Consider the following 8,157-nt stretch of genomic DNA (forward strand, 5'->3'; position numbering starts at 1 on the left):
ATTTTCAACAAAGCAAGCCAACTATGAAATTACGGGAATGGGCGGAAGAGTAGTACAAACCTGAAATAAAATGTACCTCAAATTATACTAGAAGGTGTTGAAAAATTGTCAAACAGTCTTCTAGCTCAGAATATTATATTTAGTCGGAATGTCGGACGACTACCACGTAAACAACAATTCCCTAACACACTCACCTTAGGTCACTCTGACACCTCTGCAATACAGAGGTTTCTAAGTACGGAAAGAAACCTATTTAAAAAAGGTGAACTCAATATGAATACGATATTGTGTTAGAAGAAGGAAGCCCAAAGGAAAAAGCAAATACTACTCCTTTTACTTGCTACATCACGAAGTAGAAAAGGCAGAAAAAAGAACCATAAAAATTAGGGTTGTCTTTAAGACACACCAGCTTGGGAAATTCCCTAAATGATATTCTATTCACGGGACCCGTACTCCAACCAGATTAAATGATCCTCATATTAAATTGGTGTATATACAAATACGTTTTCAATGGAGATGTCGAAAAAAATGTTCCAAATAGTCGTACATAGAGATGATCAAGATTTTCAGCGAATTATTTTCCAAAAATCTCCCAATAGTTATTTTACCTTTGGCATAAACCGTGCCACATACCTAGCCATTCGTACATTCCATGAACTGGCAGAAGACACAAAGTCAGAATTTCCTCCTGCAACGCATGTGTTGAACACTCAATAGACACGACATTCTGTCTGAAAGTCACACTCTTCCACAAGCATACGAATCCTTATCACAGATAATAAAAGCCGTTAAATCCACAGGGTTTCCATTAAAAAAGATTATGGTAAAACAACCAAATATACTCAAAAACATAAAAAACGAAAATTTGTTGGACATTAATTTCCTTATATTCAAAAAATAAAGTACAACAAAAAACAAAATTCATCCAATGGAATGTGATATCGAACCAGTTTTCATACACGACTGAGTCCATAATCGCATTATCCGCCATAACAAAGGGACAGGTGTTATCTTCAATGGCAAAACTTYTCAACCTGGGACAAACATGTGAAAAATCAAGTCGATTGATAAAAAAGAGCTAACTTTTAGTTCAAAACCCATTTCTAAACACGGAAGGTCTACTTCGTTCAAGACATAACATACAGAACGCCACCCCATAGTAAAACCTGAAAAGTCTCCATTTGCCACATTATTCCTGAATTCTTCTTCTTCTTAATTGGCGTAGACAAGGCTTACGCAATTATAGCCGAGTTAACAGCAGCACGCCAGTCGCTACGTGGCGCAAATTGGATATTTCAAGCGTAGCCAAGTACTTTTCCACCTGGTCCTTCCAACGAAGTGGAGGTCTTCCCCTTCCTCTGCTTCCCCCAGCGTCTAATACTTTCAGAGCTGGAGTGTTTTCGTCCATTCGGACAACATGATCTAACCAGCATAAACGCTGTCTCTTAATTCGCTGAACTATGTCAATGTCGTCGTAAAACTCGTCGTTCCATCGAATGCGATATTCGCCGTGGCCAAGGCGTAAAGGACCACAAATATTTCGCAGAACTTTTCTCTCGAAAACTCGGGACGTCGACTCATCGTGACGGACGGGAACTATGAGTGACTTATAGAGTTTGGTTTTTGTTCGTCGAAAGAAGATATAAGTATATATATTCCTGATTTACATCCACATATTAATGCTGCACGCGGAACATCGATTCATGCAACATATGGTACGCAAAGTGTATTATATTCCTCGTCTTAAGCTCCAAATCAAGAAGTGCATCTTCATATTTGTTCAATATTTGCACTACGCAAATGCATAAAATAAGATCGCCAGCATTTCCTCCTGAACGCTGCAATTTCGCTTTGCTCTTTACCACCACAGTTGTCGATTTTGCTGGGCTTTTTCATATACAAATTCATGTGCAGATATGTGAATCGTACAAAAGTACGCCTTCCAAGATATCAATTGGCACTTGGCAGCTGTGAAAAGTTTTAAATTTCATTTCAAGAAGCTAGCTTACAGTTAGAAATTTAATTATGAAGAATTCGCGACATTATTAACTAAAATCGAAGCCATTCTAAACTCACGGCACTATCGCAAGATTCCTCCTAACTTCTGGGAATTTTCTAAAAGGAGAACCCATTCTAGCCACACCTGAGCCAGGCGAGGAGTCACTATCCTTATTAAATAGGTGGGGAAGAATTAAAGTTCTCCATAATAATTTCAGTCACAGCTGGATACAAGATTATATGCAGACCTCCACAAGAGTTACCGATGGAAAACTACATAAAAACTGCCAAAAATTGGAGATTTTGTCCTGATTCATGATGATTGTATCCGCCCTACCGAACGGCGGCTTGACCGTATAGAGAAGCTTTACTAAAGCTCCGACAATCAGGAAAGATAACAAGACCGCTGGTTTAACTATACCTTTCAGCGATCGCCGACAACATCGAAAGGAGAACTGACAAAACTCTCAAATAAACCGGATATAATAAATATTTAAAAATAACATAAATGATCGATTAACAAGACAACCACTTATGTCGCATAGCGTGGCAGCAATGGTCCACCCTATGCAACAAACTTACAATTCAAATAACACTCTTCCGGCGCCAACTATTCGTTTGGCTGTCCATGTTCCCAGAACACCACGTAGTGAAACGCGAGCATTGCCGTCAACATCCACACCAGCAGCAGACCCGCAGACCCGCAGCGCATTCGATGCCCAATATGTGGTTGATAACACCGGTTGCCGCACAGCGCCATATCTAGGAGGTTTCTATCTCAGCAATGCCAACAAGTCATCCTGATACACGGCCTTAATCTGGCGTCTCCCCGCAACACCCAGGAGTGTACATCGGGTRGCCTGTGGCATATATGTATGTGGCCTCATTATACCATGCTGCATCGAACCACTAGGCGCGTCAACAACGGCGGCGTTCGCGCCGCTCAAGCCTCAACAGCGTTGTACCCACGCTCCAGCAGCTGCAACGACTTCTAGGCTGAAATATTCGCCTAGGGAGGCAGGGATGGTTAAATGAGTTCCTGCCCCACAAAATATGCCATCCATATGATCACCGAACACCTAAACACAAAAATAACCCCTTTTACACGTCATTCACCACCTTAACATACAAGTTGTTCATTAAGTTTTGTCGTTCGATAAGAGATGACGTTTTGTTTTGTTGGTACAGTCTTTAGTTTCAATCTGCCAATCCATTCTTTGTTTACAAGCCATTTATTGATCGAATATTAAAAGTGTATAATGATTGTTCACCTACAATTAAAACAATAGAAAGATGGGTTGCTGAATTTAAACGTGGTCGTGCAAACCCTGAAGACGATCCTACTAAAGAGTGGTGTGAACATGGTTGTTCGGCTTCGAAACAAGTTTGTGTCCGGAAATTGGCCGAGAATGTTATGGCATTAGTACTTTGGGATGCGACAGGAATTCTGTTTGTGGATTACTTGCTACATTTTGGACCAGTTGAAGGAAAAAATGTGTGAAAGAAGACCCGTTTAGCAGAAGAAATATATCCTTTTTCATCAGGACAATGCACCGTGTCACAAGAGCATTTTGACAATGGCTAAAATCCATGAATTAAAGTTCGAATTGCTTGACACTCCACCGCACTCACCAGCTTTTGCCCCCAGCGACTTCTACTTGTTTCCAGAACTAAATAAATGTGTCGGTGGCTAGCGTTTTTCATCAAATGAAGAGATCATAACGGTTGTTGAAGCGCATTTTGCAGACTTTTTCATAGATTATACTGAATAATTGAGTGCATTTTGAATGATAAAATTGTGTTTTTCTAATCAAACAATAGAACATAGTGAACAACCTGGTATAAATCACTAACACACTACATTCATCATCTTCTTCTTAATTGGCATAGACACCGCTTACGCGATTATAGCCGAGTTAACAATAGTGCGCCAGTCGTTTCTTCTTTTCGCTACGTGGCGCCAGATGTCGTCATATATCTCTGACAGCTCATCGTTCCATCGAATGCGATATTTCCGATATTTCGATATATTCTCCCGAAAACTCGCAACGTCGACTCATCAGTTGTTGTCATCGTCGAAGCCTCCGCACCATATAGCAGGACGGGAATTATGAGTGACTTTTAGAGTTTGGGTTTTGTTCGTAGATAAAGGACTTTGCTTCTCAATTGCCTACAACAGTCCGAAGTACTACGCTCACCTCGACATCACCTACAATCCACATCATACACCAACTTTTTTACTGCTGTAAATAGTAAATACCACTGACACGATTATAGCCGACTTAACAACAGCGTGCCAGTTGTTCTTCCTCTTTCTCTGCTCTGCAGTAACCAAGGGGGGAAGGTTACTGCGTCGAATACTTTTAGAGATGGCCAGGGTAGCCGCTGTCTTTTAATTCGAGGAACTATGTCAACATTGTCGTATATCTCAAACAGCTTATCGTTACATCGAATGCGATATTCGCCGCGGTCAACGCACAAAGATCCATAAGTCTTCCGCAGAACCTTTCTCTCGAAAAGTCGTAATATCGACTCATCAGCTGTTGTCATAGGCCATTGCTCTGTACCATATAGCAGGATGGGAATAATGAGTGACTTATATAGTTGGGTTTTTGTTCGTCTAGAGAGGACTTTACTTCTCAATTGCCTACTCAGTCCGAAGTAGCATATGTTGGTATTGATCAACATAAGTTTACGCAACCATATTACCTGTCAAAAGCAGCTTTGAAATTGACGAAGAGATGATGTGTGTCGATTCTCCTTTCACGGGTCTTTTCCAAGATTTGGCGCATGGTAATTTGCTAATTGGCGCTGAGAGCACATAGTTCTAGTTTTATTCGTCGCATCGGTTCATGCTATACCTTTTTGGAAATCTCATTTCGCGCGCTAACACGTATTTGATTGATTGTCGTTTCCTTTAAGTCGTTCGTGAGTTATAGCGTCGCAAACATGGAGCAAAATAAAGAGAAAATACGGCATATTTTACAGTACTACTACGATAATAACAAGCCGCCAATAAAATTTGTGCAGTTTATGGACCCGATACGGTTTCCATTTCCACCTCACAACGATGGTTTCAAGGTTTTCGTTCTGGTGTAGAGGTGGTCGAAGATGCGACACGCTCCGGAAGGCCTGTCGTCGAAAATTGCGATAAAATCGCTGAATTGGTCGAAAGGGACCGGCATAGTAGCTGCCGTAGCATCGGTCAAGAGCTGGGCATGAGTTATGAAAAAAAATTTTATGAGCAATTGGAAATTCAATAAAAATACCGCAAGAAAAACCGCAAGATTTTTTTTGGCAAGCTAATATCTGGTCGGTTGTTGATTTGCCAGGCCTAAAGCAACACTGATACGGTCCAATCATTAYTGACGGTGGACTTTAATCTTTCACACAATACGCTCGATAGAACCTTATATTCGATGTTAAGAATTCTAATCACACCGTAGTTTGCGCAGATTGTGGGGTCTGTCTTTTGTGGATTATGCAGAAAACACTTAAAATCCAATCGTCGGGCATGCTTTCTTCCGACCATATTCTACAAAGAAGCTGATGCATACTCCTTATCTGTTCTTCGCCACCGTTTGAATAGCTCGACAAGCAATCCATCGGCCCCGCCGCTTATTTGTTCTTTAGACGGGTAATTGCTATACGAACTTCTTCATGGTCGGGCAATGGATCGTTTACCTTCACTTCCATTAAGCAGGCTGGAGAAATGTTCCCTAAATAGTCACTAAATCACCGTTTGGGTTTCTACAAGAGTATGATCAGGGCAGTCATGTTAGTCGCCGCATCTTTCCGTAGAACTTTCGAACGTTTCCCTTGTCAGCCAGCTTGCCAAGCTCTTCATACTCATGCATTTCGGCCTCTCCTTTTTTTGTCTGCAAAAGCGTTTCGCTTCCCTCTTCAACTCTCGGTGTCTATCCCATTCTTTTCATTATAACATCATCGTACCATGTCGTCTTTATGGACTGCCATTCAAAGTTGGTTGCATTATGTGTTTGTGCTAGAGCTAGACATTCACAGAAAATGGGGAAAACTGTTTCCTTATTCCCATTTTTAGCGCGTATTCTCCAATACTATTCTTGCACCTGTGTACTAAGTCCTTGGTTATATCATACTTGGTCCATATCTGCTTCGTTATCTTGGAGTTAGTTAAAGGTTTACATCTGCAATGAGCTATTTGTTGAGTGAGTAGAAGTGAAAAAAAGCTTGCAGGACTTGTCGAAGTTAGTGTACCCTTGAAGAAGTAAGTAGCAAAAAAAGAAGTAAGAGGTGTGTTCAAAAAGTATCGCGAATTTTAAATTTTCGCGGGTTACGTATATTCGAAATTCGAATTTTTTGTGGCGTTACGGTGGTAATCATGTCTCTCACTTATGCCGACAAGCTCGGCCATTGTGAATGTTCAATTAATTTTTGACAGCTGCTTTGCTTGCACGTGTTTTGGATCGTCTTCGATTTTTACCTATTCAAAAAAATGGATCAAAGAACCTGTATCAAATTTTGTGTGAAAAACGAAATTAAGTGCGCGGATGCATTCCGAATGTTGACTGTGGCATACGGAGAAGATACCTTGGACCGAAGCAACGTTTATCGGTGGTACAAAATGTTCTCAGAAGGCCGAGAAGATATGACAAAAATTGGCTTTTGCACCACTATAACGCCCCTGCTCACACATCGTTGGTTGTGCGCGACTTTTTGGCCAAAAACAACACACTAATGATGCCGCAGCCACCGTATTCCCCAGATCAGGCCCCCTGTGACATTTTCTTGTTCCCTAAACTGAAGAGGCCCATGAGAGGACGACGTTACTCTTCTCTTGACGAGGTAAAGACGGCATCGAAGGAGGAGCTGAAGAAGATTAAAAAAAAAAAAATGATTTTTTGAAGTGCGACTACAAATTGAACACAAAACCAAGTGGTTCATCTAATTCACCTTATACGACTCAATTATGCATACATTTATTTTAGGAATAATGCATTTCCAAAACAAATGTTTTTGCTTACATTGTATGTTAAGGACAGAGGGACATTTATTTAGAGTACCTAGAAGAACGGTATCAAGAATTATAACAGTAGTTTCGCACCACATTACGGAATTAAAAGACACACATAATCACATTTATATGCCAAAACCGGAAAGAGACCTGAAAAAGTAACAGAGATACTTTTTTAAATTAGCTAAATTTCCTCGCGGGTCGCAGCACCGCACTCATGTAAAAATAATTTATCAAGGTAAAGAAAGTCCAAAAAAGACTTTTCTCAAAAACATTTTACATACTTTATATACAGGTGGGAAAGATGCAGAGCTATTTTGTAATAAAAAGGTATATTTTCCATCAACGTCCAGACGTTATGTGATAGTAATCTCCGCATTACAAACATCATTGCACGGGGGCCGGGATTAACTCATGATGCTTCTATTTTCCGTTACTCTCGGATTCACTGGAGAGTTTGGTTCTGGAATAGTTGTTGTAAACAGTGGTTATGAAAATAACCACTTCGTGATTACGGCACTAATGCATGTGAATGCGAGTTCCGGAAATATTTTTAATGAGTCTCATGTAAGAACTCGGAAATGTATCGAGCGGTCATATGAAGTCTGGAAGCGTAGGTTTCCGGTATTATCACTGGGCTGGTGCTTGCACCTAGAAAAAACCCAAAGCATTATTGTTGCAACAGTAGTATAACACAACATCTGCTGCAATAATCGCGATATAGAGGCTCCGCCACTTTCAAATGAAATTAAAGATGCTGTATGATTAATATACCCAATAATCGCACTGCTGAAAGTCATGCAATAAATAATGTTACCAGAAAATGTTTAATAGATAATTACTTCAGTTTATTGTAGTTTAATGCATACGTTTATAATTTAACATATATTTTGTTTTTAATTCACATGTTTTTCTCTCATCCATTTCGTTGATAAGTTGTTACTTTCTTCTAATAGCTTCATTCATTATTCGTGCTCCGCATATATTATTTTTATATTCAAATTTTTCTTCCGTCCATCTTACTTTCATATCTGCTAACTCTCCCAAGCATTTTTCGCAGATCTTTGTGGTTTTTCTTCAAATTTTATTATTATTATTATTTATTATTTATTATAATTGAAATTACAATAAATGAGAAAAAACTCTAGCAACTAGGGCTATCGGTT

Source organism: Bactrocera latifrons, unplaced genomic scaffold, assembly GCF_001853355.1.
Source record: "Bactrocera latifrons isolate USDA-ARS-PBARC rearing strain unplaced genomic scaffold, ASM185335v1 scaffold_647, whole genome shotgun sequence".
In the NCBI taxonomy this organism is placed as follows: Eukaryota; Metazoa; Arthropoda; class Insecta; order Diptera; family Tephritidae; genus Bactrocera; species Bactrocera latifrons.